We start from the raw sequence: 18,520 nt of genomic DNA, 5'->3' as shown, positions 1-18,520 counted from the left end.
GTTCGAATTCAAGGGTGAGCCAATTCTTCCGGGTTGTCATGGGTTCTCTTTCGTCTATGTCCACCATTTAAAGACTTAGACTGTGTTCTATTAGTTATTAGTACATTAGTTGGGGGTTGCATCCCTTCTAGTTTAGACTTGGTTCATTGTTAGATGTTTTGGTACATTAACTTTCAGGTTCTAGGTTATTTCTTCTGCATTGTTTAGTTCTTGTTAGACTTTTGTTGAAGTTTATGGGAACTCCCTATTTATTTCTTTAGTATTTAACTTGCTTCCGTAACCTAAATGCCTTAGTTTTTGTTTAGTTGCTTGGTTTGGGTTGTAGTAGTGGTTTTCCCACCGAAGAGTTAGTGTGGATGTCAATTACGACGGTTTGGGTTGTGACATATATTGTCATATTTTTATTTGGTTATTAATTCTGCAATGAATTATATCAGGATTAGTAATTAGTATAAAGATAAGTTATTTTAAATTTTTTAAATGATGAAATAATAATATGAAAATCAATTATTGCGAGATAAAACATTAAAAATAACATCTTGAAGTCCCTCAATTTTTTCTGTTATTAATTAAATAATAAGATGGATACTTTTGATAAACAAACAGTTTCTTCTTAATAATTTTCAATACATATTATTTTAAATATATCTTGTCTTCATATCAAACACGAAGAAAAATGAGAAAATTTACACTCAGCTATTTTCTGATAATACATTGATGTAAATAAATAGTAGGACTAATTAATGATTGTTTTTTTTTTTCATTTTTAGAAGTGATAAGATGGTCAATTATATTAATTACCTTTCCGACCAGTAGTTACTTTGACAATCCAACATAATAATTATGGATTAACTTGTGTTTCTCCTATGCATGTGTAGGATTTGCCTCCTCTTACATTACAATCATTACATCTCAATCTTTCTAATCTAACTTTACTTTTTCTTCTTCTACTAAAGTACTCCCTCCGTCCCATTTTATGTGAAGTAGTTTAGCTCGGTATGGAATTTAGAAGACTTTTAAAACTTGTGGTCCAAAATGAATGATAAAAATTTGTGTTGCTGTAAATCATTTCATTAAGGTTAAATAGACATTTTATAGTTAAATTGTTAGTTAATATAGAAATGTGTCATTCTTTTTTGGACTGACTAAAAAGGAAAGTAAGTCATATAAATTGGGACAAAGGGAGTAATAATAAAGCGGGTAATGCTAAATAGCAAGAAAATTTGGTCAGAATTTGGCCAGAAATTTAAAAAGTCTATAATATTATTTTTATTTTAAAGTAAACTGATTTTTTAAATATTTTTTTAATTAAAATGTATTAAAATTAAAAGAGTAAAATAATATAGTGTAAAATATGTTATTTTACCATTCTGACCAAAAAGATTTTTCCTAATAAAACTATAGACGATGATCAATGGCAAAATCAAAATTTTCACTCATAATATTAAAAAAAAATTAATTTGAGTCAGTCTAACGAAAATAGAACTAAAAATATCAATAAATTTTATTGCTAATTTCGTATTTTTGATGGTAAAGAGAAGTAAGTTTCACTTTTTTTTTTCCGTTATTCACATTAGAATTTCCAATATATCTAAATTCGCACTAGAAAAATTCAGATCAAATGATAAAACGCTGTTTAATAACTATGATTTCATATCATGGAAAACTTAAACTTAAAATCTGAGGTTAAAAATAAAAAAATATTCATAAAAAAAGTCGAACACTACTTCTCATCTATGGACACGACACCATCTATCTCACCTTCAACTAATGGCCGACTACTGCCCATATTCCTTTTTTATTTTTTTATTTTATATAAATTGTTCGGTAATATATTAAGATATTAATTAATTAATTTTAATTTGCATCACATAAGAATTTTTTTAAGAGGAAAATATTTTCTGACTAACAGAACTTTGATTAAATTTGAATCATCCCGGTTCTTTTATCTATCTGATCTTTCTACACTTTCATTTACTTCCTCATTAATACGAAATTGGCCTAGACAAATATTATTATTTTCGTTTTGTCTTATATTTTGACTTGTGTGATTGAACATAATTTTTTTTTTTAAAAAATAGAATTTATAATCAAACATAAACTATATAAAGTTATATAATTATAAATTATTTTATTAAAAAAATAAAAAGTTCAAAAATAAAATATAATTAAATCTAAAAGTTTGATATTTTTAGGGAAAAGATATAAAATCCCCCTGAACTTATCTGCATAACTTACTTTAGCAATTTAACTATACGGGTGTTTAAATACCCCCTTTAACATCTTTTAGTTGTTTTTTTATCAACACTCCCATCACTAGCTCAATTGAAGGCTAGGTGTTGTTGAGTCACACACGTTTTTATTCATCCACGTGTATATTAACTAAATTTCTAATTAATTACTTAAATCTCCATAATAATTGTTTTTCTTCATCACTAATTGTCTTCCCCCAATGTTTGTCACCTTCTCATCAACAACTCTTCTTTTTACAGTGAAATTTTCTTCAACTTTTCTTCTTCCATTATATAATAATTTTCTCTTTATGTAAAAAAAAAAAAAAAAAAAAACTTCTCCAATTTTCTTTCTTTTCGTAAGAAAATAGGTTTCAATATTTCATTTGTAGACATCAATTTCCACATTAAACCATTAACTCCTACACCCACCATGATTATATCTAAAATTAGGTCAAAAACTAAATCCATCGATGAATTTACCCCTCAATCTACAAATTATAATTCAAATTTCAATTGCAATTCCAGTTCAGTCTTTAGTTACGTCATACCATCTTCCTCGAAAATTAAAAAAACTATTTACATAAAAATGTTAATTTATCAATGAATTGGACGAAATCTCCACAATCAATTTTTTGCCAACAATATCTTTGAATTTTTTTTAGTGAAAATCGGCTTCTTTTTTTAATAACTCTTTAAACTCATAGATCTAATAATCTTTTTTGATATCAAAAATGGTGTCAATGAATCAAACACCAAAAAAAAAAATTCAAAGAAAAACAGAAAAAATAAAATAAGAAGAAACGATTAAAAATAGAAAAGAAAAGAAGAAGAAGAAGAAGAAAAAGAAGAAAATGTGGAAAAAGTTACAGTTGAAAGTAAATGAGTAAATGTTTACCTTGAACTGAATGAAAAGAATAAGAAAGAGAAAGAGTCTTGAGGAAAAAAAAAAAAAAAGGAAGAAGAAGATGCAAAAAATTAAAAAAAAAAAAAAACTACAGAGAAGAAGAGAAGTTAATTGAAAAATAAAATGTTTAAAAAATAGTAAAATAAGTTATTAAATATGTGGTCCAATAAAAAGATGACACGTGTCAATTTTTTGGGGTTTTTTCTGTCTCACGCGCTTATTGAAAGTTGGTGATACAAATTTTGCCACGTCACCCTTTAAGAGGTAATTAAATTCACTTCAAATTAAATTAGGGGGTAAACAAACACTCGTATAGTTAAAGTGCTAAAGTAAGTTGTGCAAAACAAACACTCGTATAGTTAAAGTGCTAAAGTAAGTTGTGCACACAAATTCAGGGGGGATTTATGTATTTTCTCTATTTTTTAAGCAAAACTAAAATTAAATAGTGTCCCCCAAACCCCACCCCCCGTTTTCCCACTTTTTTTCTATATCGTTATAAGATTTTAAGATTAATTTAAATTCGCATTGTATAAAATTATTAAAGCGTTAGCTATTATGATTGAATTCTCAATTATTCAAAAAGCTTTCATTTATATTCTGAATCCTATTTATCCTATCATAATCCTCGATGATTACCTTAAAATCTACATATATGGGAGCATTCATTAGCATGGTCGTATGCAAAATTCTTTAAAAAGTTGTATGCTTAAGATGCAAGTTATAATCATTGTTAGCAAGACTTAAACTTCATTTTATTAGGCTTTCATCAGCTCCACATAATAATTTATCATATGATAAATCACATGCGCGCATGCACACATCTGCTTATACTATCATTTATATACGTACAAAAGTCCTTATTAAAATTAGCAAACAATTGATTTTTGATGGTAAATTACTTCCTGCGTTTTATATTACTTGTCCACATTATTAAAGAATATGACTTAAATTATTTTTCAATTTATAAGATCTAGATAAAATTCATTTGATTTTTTACATTTGTCCTTAAATGTTAATTTCTTTTTGAAAGTACAAATATTGTAAAGTTCCTTCATTATTAATATTCAGTGGCGTAGCCATATTGTTAAAGAATGAAAAAAGTCTCACATTGGTGGTTAATGAGATTGGTGGACTCCTTATAAGGCTTGGACAATCCTCCTCCCTTTGAGCTAGCTTTTGGGGTGTGACTTAGGCCTAAGACCTAATCTAACATGGTATCAGAGCAGGGCCCGTCTCACCCGATGTTGGGGCCCCCAAAAATTGCCCACGCACCAGATGCTAAGCACTGGGCGTGAGGTGGGGTGTTAAAGAATGACAAAAGTCTCACATCGGTCATTAATGAGATGGGTGGACTCCTTATAAGGCTTGGGCAATCCTCCTCCCTTTGAACTAGCTTTTGGGGTGTGAGTTAGGTCTAAGACCTAATCTAACACATATATAGCCTAGAGTGATCAATTGGAGGCCCTTCATCGAAAATTATACTATGTAGAAAAGTGTAAGAAATACATAGGTCAAAAAATATTTTTCATACATATTTACTAAATCTTGGACATTATTAAAAAAAAATTTGACTTCACCACTATTAATATTAATATTGATGGATAAAACACATAAACATAAAGTTTATTAAAAAGAGTTACTCCCTCTATCTAACAATACTTCTCCACTATTAACTTTGCACCGTTCTTAAAAAAATTATAAATGAAAGGGTAATTTCACTATATCACCCTTTGAATATAATAAATACAATGTCTTGAAAAATGTTATAAAGAAATAACTATAATTAATGATAAGGGTAACTTAGGAACTTGGTGTAAAATTATCCATTGATTTTATAAAGTGGACAAGTATTATTGTACATTCCAACATAATATAGTGGACAATTATTGTTGGACGGAGGAAGTAAAAGGTAAATAATAATAACTCTTTTTATTTATGATTTTTTTTAAAATAACATAGAGAAGAAAGCGGTCCTAGCTTAGCTTAGCATTAATTTATAAGAATTACTCTCTTTATCCCTAATTAATTGTCCACTTTTGAATTGACACACAAATTAAGAAAATAATGATTGACATAGTGAGTTTACAATTTTACTCTTATCAATTATGAAGTGAATCAATTAAAAAATTAAGATTTTCAAAAAGTTCTACTTTTTTCAAAGTACTCCCTCCGTCCACAATTGTTTATCAAGGTAAGGTCATGCACATCTCTGAAGGAAAATTTAATACAAGGTGTAATTTGACTAATATAACCCTACTATATCAAGAATACCAAAAGTCCACATAACTTTTCAATTGAACTACACAATCATTAAGGGCAGAATTGGAAAAAAGTGACTAATTACTTATTGATTGTTTAAATTGACAATTAATCTTGGACATTTATTTTTAGTACACCTGCCAAACAATTGTGAACGGAGGGAGTATTTAATTGAAGATATAATAGGTAAAAGTGGTTGTCCTTTCTTGATTTGTCAATTTAAAAGTGAAAAAGTAATTAGGGACAGAGGGAGTCTCTCATTAATAATCACCCATATCAATATTATTATTATGATATTTATCAAACTGTAAACATTTAAAAAGCTATCTAACACACAATTTATGTTATTTCAAAAAAAAACTGAAACTACCAATTTTCACATTTTAAATTATTTTTAAAAATTAATTTATCCAGTCATTGCTACAGTAACCTTTCTTTTTCAGATTTACCAGAGAGATGGCAGTAATAAAGTAAAAGGTTGTAACGAGAATCGAAAAAAAAAACACTATTTGGACCACGGCCGCTTAAAAGATAGTATTGGATTTGGAACGAACTATAGGTTAAAATTAATCATAAAAATCTTCAGAAAATCTATGAACAGACAGATTTTGTCAATGTTATATATATGCAGAAAATTTTAATACTACAAAAGACAAACCAATAATACCATGCATATTTTTTTTCTTTCAAAGAATTGCTGTAAATTTTGTCAATATTCTTCACAAGAAAAAAAGATCATCACTGCTTTGCGGTTGGGATTTTGGGAAAAGAGTATAACTTCTTATAGCGTTTAAAAAGATCTATAATATTAAGTCATTTAAAAATATTTTCTAATATAAATATTATTCTTTCTGTCTCAATCTATGCGATGTAATTTGACGTAATATGAAATTTGAGAAATAAAGAAAGATTTCGAAACTTTTAATCCAAAATAAATTATAGATATTTGTTTGGTTATAAATTATTTAATAGAAACATGTTACTCCCTCTGTCCACTTTTAATTGTCAGGATTTTAGAGTCAAACTATAAAAACTTTGACAAATATTTTGCGGTATATTTTTTAATTGATATGCAAAAAATTGTAATTTATAGTACTTTTCTTATAGTTTTTGAATATCTAAATTTTTTGTTTAAAATATCGTATTTATATAGTCTACTTTAACTTTGAAATTAGTCAAATTGACTTTCAAAAAATGTAACATGACAAATAAAAATGAACGAAAATAGTATTCTTTTTTAAACTAACTAAAAAAAAAAAATTCATATAAATTGATACAATGATAATGTAGGTGTCGATAGATTGAAGATTTTAGTAACTTTATACACTAATAAAAAGGTATTATAAATTTGACATTTATGTTAAAAAGATTTACATTATTAAACCAATTAAAAGATAATTATAAATACCTTTATAGATAAATAGTAATGATAATTTTAATTTTAAACAGCGAAATAGAAAGCAATCTTCTAGATCAAAGTTGACATTTTTTTTAATTTAACCATTCAATACTTTCTGAAAAATCTTCTCGTTAAAAAATGTGAAAGTAATTTGGTGATGATATGAAATGTAAATGTAAAAATATTAAAAAATAAAATTAAAAAAAAAATGTAAATGTGTAATTGGTTTGATTGGTTTTAGCAGGCGGCTGATACATACGGACTCACATGGCAGAAAATATCCTCCTCACTTTTAATTTAGTTTGCTATACATATCAGATTTCGAGATTCAAATTTATCTTTGATTATTATTTTTTCTATTCTTTTAAATATTTTAAAGTATCAATTATTATAACTTATACTTCTCTATTCAACAATAGTTGTCAACTATATTATTTTGAAATGTCTAACAATATTTGTCTACTTAGTTTTTAATTTACTCTTATAATTAATCATAGTTATTTCTAAATTACATTTTTCAAGGCATGTATTTATTATATTTAAAGGGTGATATAGTAAAATTATTTTTTTATCTATAGTTTTTTAAGAAGTGTGCAAAGTAAATAGTAGAGAAGTATTATTAGACAGAAGGAGTAGTATTTTTTACGGCGTTTATAAATATATAAATTGTAACTTTTTGCAGATGGAATCATAATTTTTATTAAAAACTTTAAAATAAAATAAGTAAATACAATTAAAAAGTTTAAGAAATTCATTTTATATTAAATATCATTTTTATTATAAAAATACTACTACTACTACTATATTTTTCATTAAAGAGGGATTAATTTGAATGAACTCTTCGATCCATATGAATTTATTTTTATTTTTGCTTTAGATAAGCGGCTTCAAACACCACTTATTTTAAAATGAAAGAAATATTTATTAATAAGGTGACAACCGATTGTTTTATTTATTTGTTTAATTATGCCAATAGTATTTTTTATTTGTTTTAGTTTGTTAATTTGATTTTGACTTTATACAAAGTTTTAAAAAAAATGATTTTTTTTAATTTTATGGTGTTAAATTAAAGATATACACTTATACTATATCAAAGTATTTTTAATTTTTGTGCATAGTATTAGACATATCAAGAGAAAATCAAACTGAAAGAGTTACTAAAAAAAATTAAACAGATTAAAAATATGAAATTTCGAAAATTGAAAAGGAGTGAGAAACAATTTTTTATACTTCTATATCTGTTATCCTACTTTTTAGGTTGTAAATTTGAGTTACTAAGTAAGGAGTGATTAATGAAATATATGAAAAATCATGAAAAATCATGAGATTTAAGATTTAAATTTTAATAAAAGAAAAGAAAATTATATTCTTAAGCTATTACTTCTCATATGATCAAATTTTTAATTATAGAATCGGCCGATACGTATATTAGTGGAAATGATATATATATCTAGTAAAATAAATCAAATTACACAAACAATTGACTCATACTTTTCGCTCGTTTAATAGATTCTATTTTTATGGTAAGTTACTTATAATTATCTATGAAGTAATATGGTGATATAAAAAAAAGTAACATTGAAAAAACTTCTAAATTTAGTATGAATTATTAGCTTCATCTTCGAATTTTTGACAACATTTAAAATACCTTTTTAGTTAACTAAGTGAACTTAAATATATCCTCAATCTTGCTTTACAAGTAAAATACTTTTTAAAATTCTTGTCAAGTGTGTAAGTGTTTTCAACAATTCGATTTGGCTTTTTATTAAGAGTGACGTGCTCTTACACTAGTTTGAAACCATTTACGGGGTCATATAGTAGATTATATGTGAATCTAACTTTAAGTAGTTAAGTAGAAGGTATTCTTAAGACTGTTAATAGTTTAAAAATGAAACTAATAACTTGCATCAAATTTTGATAGTGTTTTCAATACTTCTCTAAAGGAAAAAAAAAAGGTTACACCATCAAAATTTAATTACTCCCTCTGTCCCTATTTATGTAGTACTTTTCATTTTTCGAGAATCAAACATCTTAAGTTTGACCAGAAATTTACGTGTGGAGTCTTCACATTTTTTGAACCATGTAAAAAGTACTATTGATCACAATAATTAAAAGAGATATGAAAAATTTACAATAAAAAAAGACTTGTTGGAATCTCAAAATTCAAAAAGTACCACATAAATTAAGACGGAGGGCAGGGGCGAAGCTACAACCATCCAAGGGTGGTCAGTTGAACACCCTTGGCCAAAAAATTACACGATATAGAGAGGTCAAATCATGGGTTTAAGGGATAAATAATTAATGTTGAACTACCTTGACATAAAATCTTCCGTGGCACAGTGGTTAAGCGTGATCATTTCCATCTGAGGTGCGCTGGTCTGACTCCCGCAGAGTGCACAACAATTTTGATTTTATTTTAAGAGCAGAACACAACATCACACACCATTATTATGTTCCTCAAGTTTCTTAATTATTAATATTACAATTTTACTATTATTGAGTATCATATATGAATACATTATTTTAATTTTGAATATTTAGATATCATGTATTTAAAAATTTGTGTTTATATATGTTAACAACTTTAAACCCCAAGCTAAAATCAATACATGCGTTTTATCTTCTTCTTTTTTTAAGAAAAAAATTCTAAAGCTAGACGCATTTGTTCTATCAATAATTCACTTTAAAAACAATAATCATATATTTTTATCATATAAAATTAATGTCAAAAAGAAAAAAAAATCGATTATTTATATTTGATATTGACAAATGTTGAGATCGTTCATGGTAGAATCACTAGGTTAAACAAATAACATTCAACTCACTTATTTTAAAAAAAATCTTGAACACCCTTGATGAAATTTCTGGTTCCACCACTGACGGAGGGAGTATTATTTTTTACTCCCTCCGTTCACATACTTGTTACGTATTCTTAAAATAGATTTTTATTTTTATTTGTCACTTTTGATATATCAAGAAAATACAATTATTTCTTTTCATATTTCAGCCCAGCATTAAATACTTATTTTTCAAATTATTTTTTAAGACATGATTTATTAGTAGATCATTTGATAAAATATTTATATAATTAATTATTTTTTTAATAAATATATCAACTTAAATTATGATAAAATAAAAGTGAACGAAGGAAGTTTGAGTGAACTGGAGAATATGAGAGAGGGGGTAGTAATAACGAGTACTCCAATAAAGGTACTGTGGGGTATTTGCTCAATTGCATTGCTGGGTATTTGAAAAGACAAAGGAGCTGTTAAAAATCATCATGTAATCATTATTTGCAAATCTATAAAATACTATATATTCTAAACTTTAATAAATTTAAACTGATAGATTTGTTTTAAATGCTTAATTAAGCAATGCATGACTACATAATTCTTCAGTCTTTTCACGTTCTACAACTTTCTTTTCTTCCATTGTAATCATAATTTTATTTTATTTTTAAAAAAAACACACCCTCAATAAATGATTTAATTAAATTAATGGTTAGGTGAAGGTTTAAAATGTCAAATATATATAGTAGACTGTAGAGTTATTACTAGAGTATGTACATAATGATAACCTGTGTTTGGACCGATAAATAAAGATTAAACATAAAGAGGCACAGACAAATAATTAATACAAAACACTCTTGCCTGACTTCTTATTTGATAACTTACTTTCCTAGGACACTTACAAAAACTCTGTGGTCCATAATTCTATTGAGTATTAAATAATAATATAATGATAAAAAAGTTTATTGTTAAACAAATGTTATTTCATATTTAATGAAAAAGAATTGATTTACGTCTTCTTTAATCGATAGAAAATGAGCCATCTATGATCACTTGAGATTCTGAGAAGCTAGATATCAAGTAAATAATTTAAGATATTGATAACTAAGCAAACATTGCGAAGTTGGCTGAGGATTCTATCGGTTGGCCGGAAGCTCACATCAAATAAATAGTTTTTAATGAGGATAACTAAGCTGACATTCATGAACGACTTCAAATTTAGTCATTGTATGATGGAAATAGTTTGGTATCTGACCAAAGTGTAGTTCTCATGTCCCCTTTTGCTGCTTGATTCTTCAAAAAGTGGAATTCATCATTTCACATAATAAATTATTTTATTCTCGAGATTTCTTTAATTTATCAATAGACAACCAAATAATGTTGATCTATCAAACAGAAGTATTAGTCGATATAAGCTCATGATGAAGCGCAACCTTTGACTAGCTCTTGTTAAGCAACTATAAGTCAAGTGGGATCTTTTATTCACGAATCAAGTTGTCGATATAAAATTTTAAAGAATGGTTATAAGTTTCATACGTTTTATAGTTATATAATCATTATGCATATCTAAAATCACAATATTCAAAAATCAAATTTCTTCATTCTTAAATTCTCTATTAAGTCAAATTACTTCAACATATAAAATGAAACAAACTGAGTATTCTTTACCAGTCATGATATGTTGCTTGCAAGTCAAAGGAGTTGGCTGAAATTAGGAAGGAGGGACCGATTCGGGAAAAAAATTTGTGCTAGCTAAGTTGACAAATGACAATCAACATAAAATTTGTTAATTTATTATGGCGTAGTAACAATATGTACTAAATCTCTACTACTAATTATCCTTTTAAAGCTAGACAAATGTCATATATTAATTGAATTGATGTAATAAGTAAGTTACTTTTTGTGTGCCACACAATTCCCACCACCAAAAAAATATGAAGGCATCAAATAGAACAGTTCAAATTCTTGAAATAATGTATTCTTCAGAGATCAACTTGTGTCTTCCAGTTATTAGTAAGCACCGCATTAAAGATTGACTTTGTGACAGCAACAATACTTTAGACCCAAAAAATCAAATCCGTACAAAATAAAGTAGATTTTGTAGGTATGACTTTTAACACAAGAACCAAATGCACGTTCTAGCTAATTAAAGTCATTATTATTAGTTTCTATACTTTCAAGTTCTTTTTTCCCCTTTTGCTTTTCCTCTCCTCTAATATAATTTACCTTTTCAACAATTTCTTATAACTCTATGTCGTAGATTTTCATGCTAAAATCTCGCTAGGGATACTATCATTACAACAAATAAAAAATTTCGCAACAATAATATAATTATTTATGTATTATATTTAGCGGCAATAATATAATATAAGTACTCATAAATAACTTTCTAAGTAAATGTCACTAACATTTTAGAAACTCTGAATATAATGATATTTACTCAATTTTTGCTAAATGTTTTTATGACAATATTAATCTATATATTGCCACTAATAGTGGAGCCACATATATTTGAACGGTAGAGGTGTTCACGGTTTGGATAAAAATTGAACCAAACCGATAAAATAAACCAATTTTATTTGGGTTTGGTATGATTTGATTTTAGATTTTTAAAAAAAGCTGATAGTATTTGGTTTGGTTATGATTTTGTTCGAAAAAATCGAATAAATAACCTAATCGAACAGATAAATTATATACATACATTTTATTATTATACATACTTAATATGTTATTTTTATAAACAATTTTAAATATCTTATTTATGTTTTCATCAAAATTTCTTTATAATTTACTTATTGAAAGAAAAAATGCCCAAGGTGAAAACATTTATCTTATTGATTTCATGTATATGGGTGTCTATGTCAATTCTTTGTGGGACTCAAAATGTTACTGTCTCTTCCTTCTAGGCTAAAATAGTAAATTTTAAAGCTTTATTCATAGTAAATTTAGTGATAGAAAGTTTAGTATTGTCACTCATTTTAACTATTTTTCATTTTGAATGGATTGTAGTTACTTTTTTCACGTTTTGAATGAATTATTTCTTTTATTTTTGTGTATGGTTAATAACCGAATAACCGAACCAAACCAAACCGAAACCGATAACAACCAAACCGATAAATGTATATTATATATTTGGTTTGGTTTGGTTTTGATATTTTTAAAACCGAGTAAGTTGGTTTGGTTTTAATTTTGGAAAAAAACCGATCCAAACCAACCCGTGAACATCCATATTGAACGGTATCAACTTACACCCATTCGTTGAAAAATTACTCTATGTAGCTAGATAAAAGTGTTCTTTATTTTATATATATATTGACACATCTTAACTTCTACACAATTTTACTTTTTTATATTTTAATACCCATAGTAAAATTTTTGGCTTGGACAAACATTGCCACCAAATGTAGTGTCAATTACATTGGTTTGTGGCACACATTTCCTGGCCTATTTAAGGTAATTAAATGGTACGTAGCTACTTTTTCTGCAAAAAAAAAAAATGAGAAGCAAGGCTGAGAGAAAGAGTAAAGTAACTTTGATGACAAGTCAAAAAATGTGGGCGATTTATAAATTATGTTGTAGAATTGACCCCCCTATCGTAAACCTACTGGCTTGTTGACACTTAACTTTTTAACCAGAAAAAAAAAAAAACACTTAACTTCACAAAGAACAGAGAGCCTCCATCAGGAAGACAGAAGCATCGACAATAGTACAATTCCAATATGTATTTGTGATGTACATGTAACACTAACATAATCAGAGCCGACTTTTGCCCTATAGTATAACCTTCTGCTTTGCACAAAATAGCTCACCTAGGGTCATAGTATATATAGTCTAAAATTAAATGTTTCGAGTTTTAACTTCTATTACCTAGGGTCATATAGTATATATGGTCTAAAATTAAATGTTTCTAATTTTAACTTCTATATACTGATAGTGAAAAACGATTTTTATCAGTATTAATTATAGGGAACCAACCATTATGTGACGCTTATGATGGAGGACAGACCATGAAATAGTAGGATGACAGACAAGATTTGCAGTAAGGGGAATCATGTCACACTTTAAATGAATCTCGTATTGAATAGAGAGAAAAACGTGAAGATTTCTATTAGGCAAAACATAAAAGTACACACTTTTAAGCTTGATGATAATGTAGCTCAAAAGACAAATTCATGAGATTTGTTGCGCCAAAACACACAAAAAGTGGCATAACACTATTTTGAGACAACAGTTAATGAAAGCAATAATAACAAAAACATAAAACACAATCTTAAGCAGGAGAATCCTAAAGAAAAAAGACACGATCAATCACCAATTACTCTAATTATTTCTCAATGAAAGATAATACAAATACAACAAGTAAGTCATGTTTATGTATGATGCGAAAAACCCTAATCTTTAATCAGACCCGCAAACATAACATCAACGTATATAACTTAAATATGTTCCAAATATAGAGGCAAATTAATGAATATAACGACCTCATGACAAAGTGTACGTAGCATTAGTTATGAGGTCTAAATATATTATTGGTACGTATACTCTCCCCCCAAAAAAAAAAAAAAACACAAGTATACTTTCACAATATTTGAAACCAATAGCCACGTTTTCTTACGTCTCTTTCATAAAAGATGCATTTATATATCTAGCTATATATATATATATGTGTGTGTACTATTTACATGTAATTGACAATGCATATATGTACGTACATTCATTTTTGGCTGCTTGATCCATCTTTTAATAAAACACATGCTATAATTCATTCTCTGGTTGGTCGATTTCAATGGTCGTGCATAACAACTTGTCTTCTGTACCTATAATGCAGCTGTCTAATTAATTAAAGACAAAAAACTTTTACCTTGCGAGTGGTCAATATAACGTAATTTTGATATTTTTCTAAAAGTGTAAGTTATATACCTAGTTAGGTCAATCCTTTATGGTTTCAATTGAACCCGTAGCTATAATGTTACCGACGACTCTATGTTTTAGTAGGTATACTCTTAGTGAATTTTGAAGTTTGTGGGCCTGACTGCGGAGTTAGAGGACACACTAAGAAACTCTAGAGGGTTTTTCACATAAAATTTTATGTTATTTCAAACGTTTATTAATACTTTCATAAATTATTACTTAAAACTCTAGAGAATTTTCCACGTAAAATTGTGTGTTCTTTCAAACGTTTATTATTACTTTCATTAATTGTTACTTATTCAAACAACAAATATGTAGTCATCACGCGTATAAATATTTCATTTAGATAGGTGTATTATAACTGTTTTTTTTTGGCACATGAAAAACTTTTAAGTTTATAATGCAACGGAGTAATTAAATTACATGCATCCTCACCATGGAGAAATCTCTAGGGGAAGTTACAAGAAGCTCTTGGAAATTCCACTTGAACTTGTACAACTAGAATCATTGTCGGTATATAATTAACGGCAATAGCTTAATTCCAACTAAATACGTATTTTTGATGGCCGGCAATTAACACTCTTTATAAATGTCTATAAAGCTTATAGCGACATTAGATTTAATGTCGATTAACTTATGTCCGTATATGTTTTAGCGCTCTTTTTTGAAGTATATATTTATTGCCACTAAAAATTATTTTTGTTATCGTGAATCAGTTTGAAAAGTAACTAACTCTAGTACTCCACCATGCAATTCTAATTTCTAACTACCCTAAATCTAGATTAATAGTCAAAACTGTAATCTTCAACGGTTGACATTAATAAAGACTACTCTTTGATATGATTTGCCAAGTGTACAGTGTTCTTGCCACAAAAAGGCAATGACGCTTGTTCAAAACAAAGAATAATAATTTAAAATTTAACTACTTTTGTACTCCGACCCCATCTGTATCACTTTCATAGCTACGAATATATTTTAGCTCGGGATTTAAATTTAATGAATTCAATATATATCGTTATTAATTACCAATATGTTTCAAAATTTAATACTCACGTATATATCGATACTCTGTCCAAAATATTAGATTCAGAATTCTGATATGAAATATATACTATATATGTATGAATAGAGACACATACTTTGAAATTTGTGTTTATGAATGTTTGATTATTATTTTTTCTCTTTGTTTTGTGATGTTGAATATTGTAAAAAACATAATGAAGGGAGGGAACGTGAAATGTTTATGGGTAGTGGGCTCTGTAGAAAACTTTAATTTTATAATGATGAAGAGTCAATAAAATAGTATTAGGAGTCACGTGGTTTGAGTCAGTTTATTTGTGAAGAGCGTCTGCTCAAGTGGGTAAAAGCCCTGTACTAAATGGGCCCATTTTACTCAACTATTTACCCACCGACAACACATTGATGGGCCCGGATTATAGGTTGCGCGTTAAATCTGGGTCGGGTCCGGTCATTTTTTCTTCAAACCGACCCCTACTTTTCCCACAAAATGGATCTTGCCAACTTGTCATATGATCAAAATTGAGATTTGTGCAAAAATAGTACCCCTCCACTCTAATCACATAGTAAAAAAAAGAAAGAGGGGTAGATCAAATGTTAAAATTTCGGAAATTCTCAATAGCTCAGTTGGTTCAACTTTGATTTGATATTCCCTAGCTTGTAATTCACTTGTAATAGATCAGTGGTTGACGACGAATTGATTTCCTAGATTGTAATTCATACAAAAGTATCGACATTAAATGATATGCATGTACTTGTGCATGATCATACACAACGTAAGAATCACACTTTGAAAAGATGGATAATTAGTTAGAAAATATCGGGTGCAAATTTTATAATACAATCACATTTATGTTCAAGGATCAATCAAGACATTCGAAATTTCATTTATGATAACTAGATGGAGAGAGTATATTTAGCTTATTAATTTCCATTTTTAATAAAATAAGTGAAATGATGCTACAAATTAGCTCAACCTAAATGGAATATTAGAGTTTGATGATGTAAAACTTGAGCAAGTTATTGAGACCTTTGTCTAACTAGTAAAGTCTCAACAACCTTAAAATCACAAACTCAAATTATTGTAACATAAACAAGGTACTTAATACTCTCAAATCGTTAAAATTATATCAATCAAAAGTTGTTTCATGAAAAAGAAATTGAGTACTTTTGTTCACATACTCAACAGACAAGATATCTAATATTCTCAAATAGTTAAAATTACATAATATATTTGTATATCAGGATCTACAATTTGATTTTTTTAAAAATAAAAAATAGAAAGAAAAGTGAACATTTTGATAAAGACATGAAAAAGAACACTTCATGATTTATTGGTCTAGCTCTAGCAACTTTTGATTGAGATCTTATTAATTTACAATATTAGATGCATGTAATAATATACGATATATGTCTCAACGTACTATAAAGATGAACTCATGATTGTATCATAAATACATCACCCTTTTGGGGTTGACCTATAAATTTAAATACAAAAAAGAAATATTATTTGAGAGTCTACATAGCCAATTGCCGAAAGCACACAAATATTGCACGCCTAAATTCGTTAATTAAAAGATTACCTTAGAAAAGAAGGAAAAGGTAGACAAAAAAACAGGAGAATGTTTTTCTGTTCTTTTTTGTCTTATAGACATATTGGCCCTTCAAATATGGAATGCTATGTTATAATTATGATTATATTCTAGTGAGAACTCAAACAAAAAAAAAAAAAAAAAAGTTGAATATATCGATAACTTATTAGAGTTGTTCGTACATTTCATTTAGATACTTGAATTAAGCACTTGAATACGTGATGAAGTATTTTTCTGACTCAAATTTTGATTTTCTATATAATATATCATTTGATTGTCGATATATATATATATATAGATATATATTATTCGTAACCCCTTCCTTTAAGAGTTCCCGCCTTTTTACTCCCTTGATGACTTGAACTCATAACCTTTGGATGAGAGGTGTTTACCATCCGAGCAACTTCTTGTTATAAAAAAAAAAGATATTTGAATACATGTATAACGTGGAAATGCCACCATCAATCCATTCCCCACTATTATTTTATTAAAGAGTCGCCAGCCAAAAAGATATGTATTAGTAAAAGTAGTAGAGATTTCAAGGGGCCATTCCAAATCCCATGCAATTACAAAATTCACTACTTTATTAAAAAAAGATTACTGATTTTCCAAGTTTTCTTTAGATGGGCCATTTCTTAATAACAACTTTTCTTATAAGTATAGGTAGCATGCTTATCTAATTAATCAAGATTATCCAGGAGGACCATTTCATTTGTAGCTAGGTCCCACTCAAATATCAATTGACCATCTAATTTACAAAATAATGTATATAGTATATAGATAATACATATTTTATACTAATATACATATACCTATATATAACATATACAATCAAAGTATATAAATAATGTATATACTTCAATATTAATGTTGGTAAACTAAATGGCGAAAGGATATATTTACGTAAGTTTCCCAATAATCTTTATCTTGAGTAAATCGTACGTGTTCACAAATATATGATGAAGAAGATATATCCTGGCTCAGTTTATGGTGGACTTTAGTATGGGACATTTGGGCTTTCATGTGAACCGATCAAAAGACACTTACAATGAGTTACATAGCATGAAATAGAAGCCCAATAATTTATATTTATATTTTTGAGTTAGTTTATAATTAAGCTAATTATTTTATTTCATTAATATTAAGAAGTTTGTTAGTTAATTATATTAATTTCGATTCGTCTTATTTAAGTTTTAGCCGTTAAATTTAATTTGACTAACTTCTTAACTCGAATGGGTTATAATTGCAATCCTTGGGCCCTTAAACCTTTTTGGGGTAATTTTCATACACAATTCCAAAAGACCCAATTCTTCAGCCCAGCCAACATTAACCCATCAGCAGCCCACAAAAAGGACCCGTATTCGTCTTCTTCTTCGCAACGACGCCCAAACCCAGCAGCTCTTCGTTGTACCAAG

At 27.7% G+C, this 18,520-nt stretch overlaps 1 protein-coding gene across 1 annotated transcript in view; it reads right to left on the bottom strand.

The window, feature by feature from the left end:
* The window catches only part of LOC125858312 (uncharacterized), a 139,470-nt gene that overhangs the window by 73,345 nt on the left and 47,605 nt on the right, over window positions 1-18,520 (bottom strand). The gene's annotated exons all lie outside the window — the stretch shown is intronic.

This window comes from Solanum stenotomum, chromosome 3 (assembly GCF_019186545.1).
Source record: "Solanum stenotomum isolate F172 chromosome 3, ASM1918654v1, whole genome shotgun sequence".
Taxonomy (NCBI): domain Eukaryota; kingdom Viridiplantae; phylum Streptophyta; class Magnoliopsida; order Solanales; family Solanaceae; genus Solanum; species Solanum stenotomum.
This window is presented reverse-complemented; position numbering and strand designations above follow the sequence as displayed.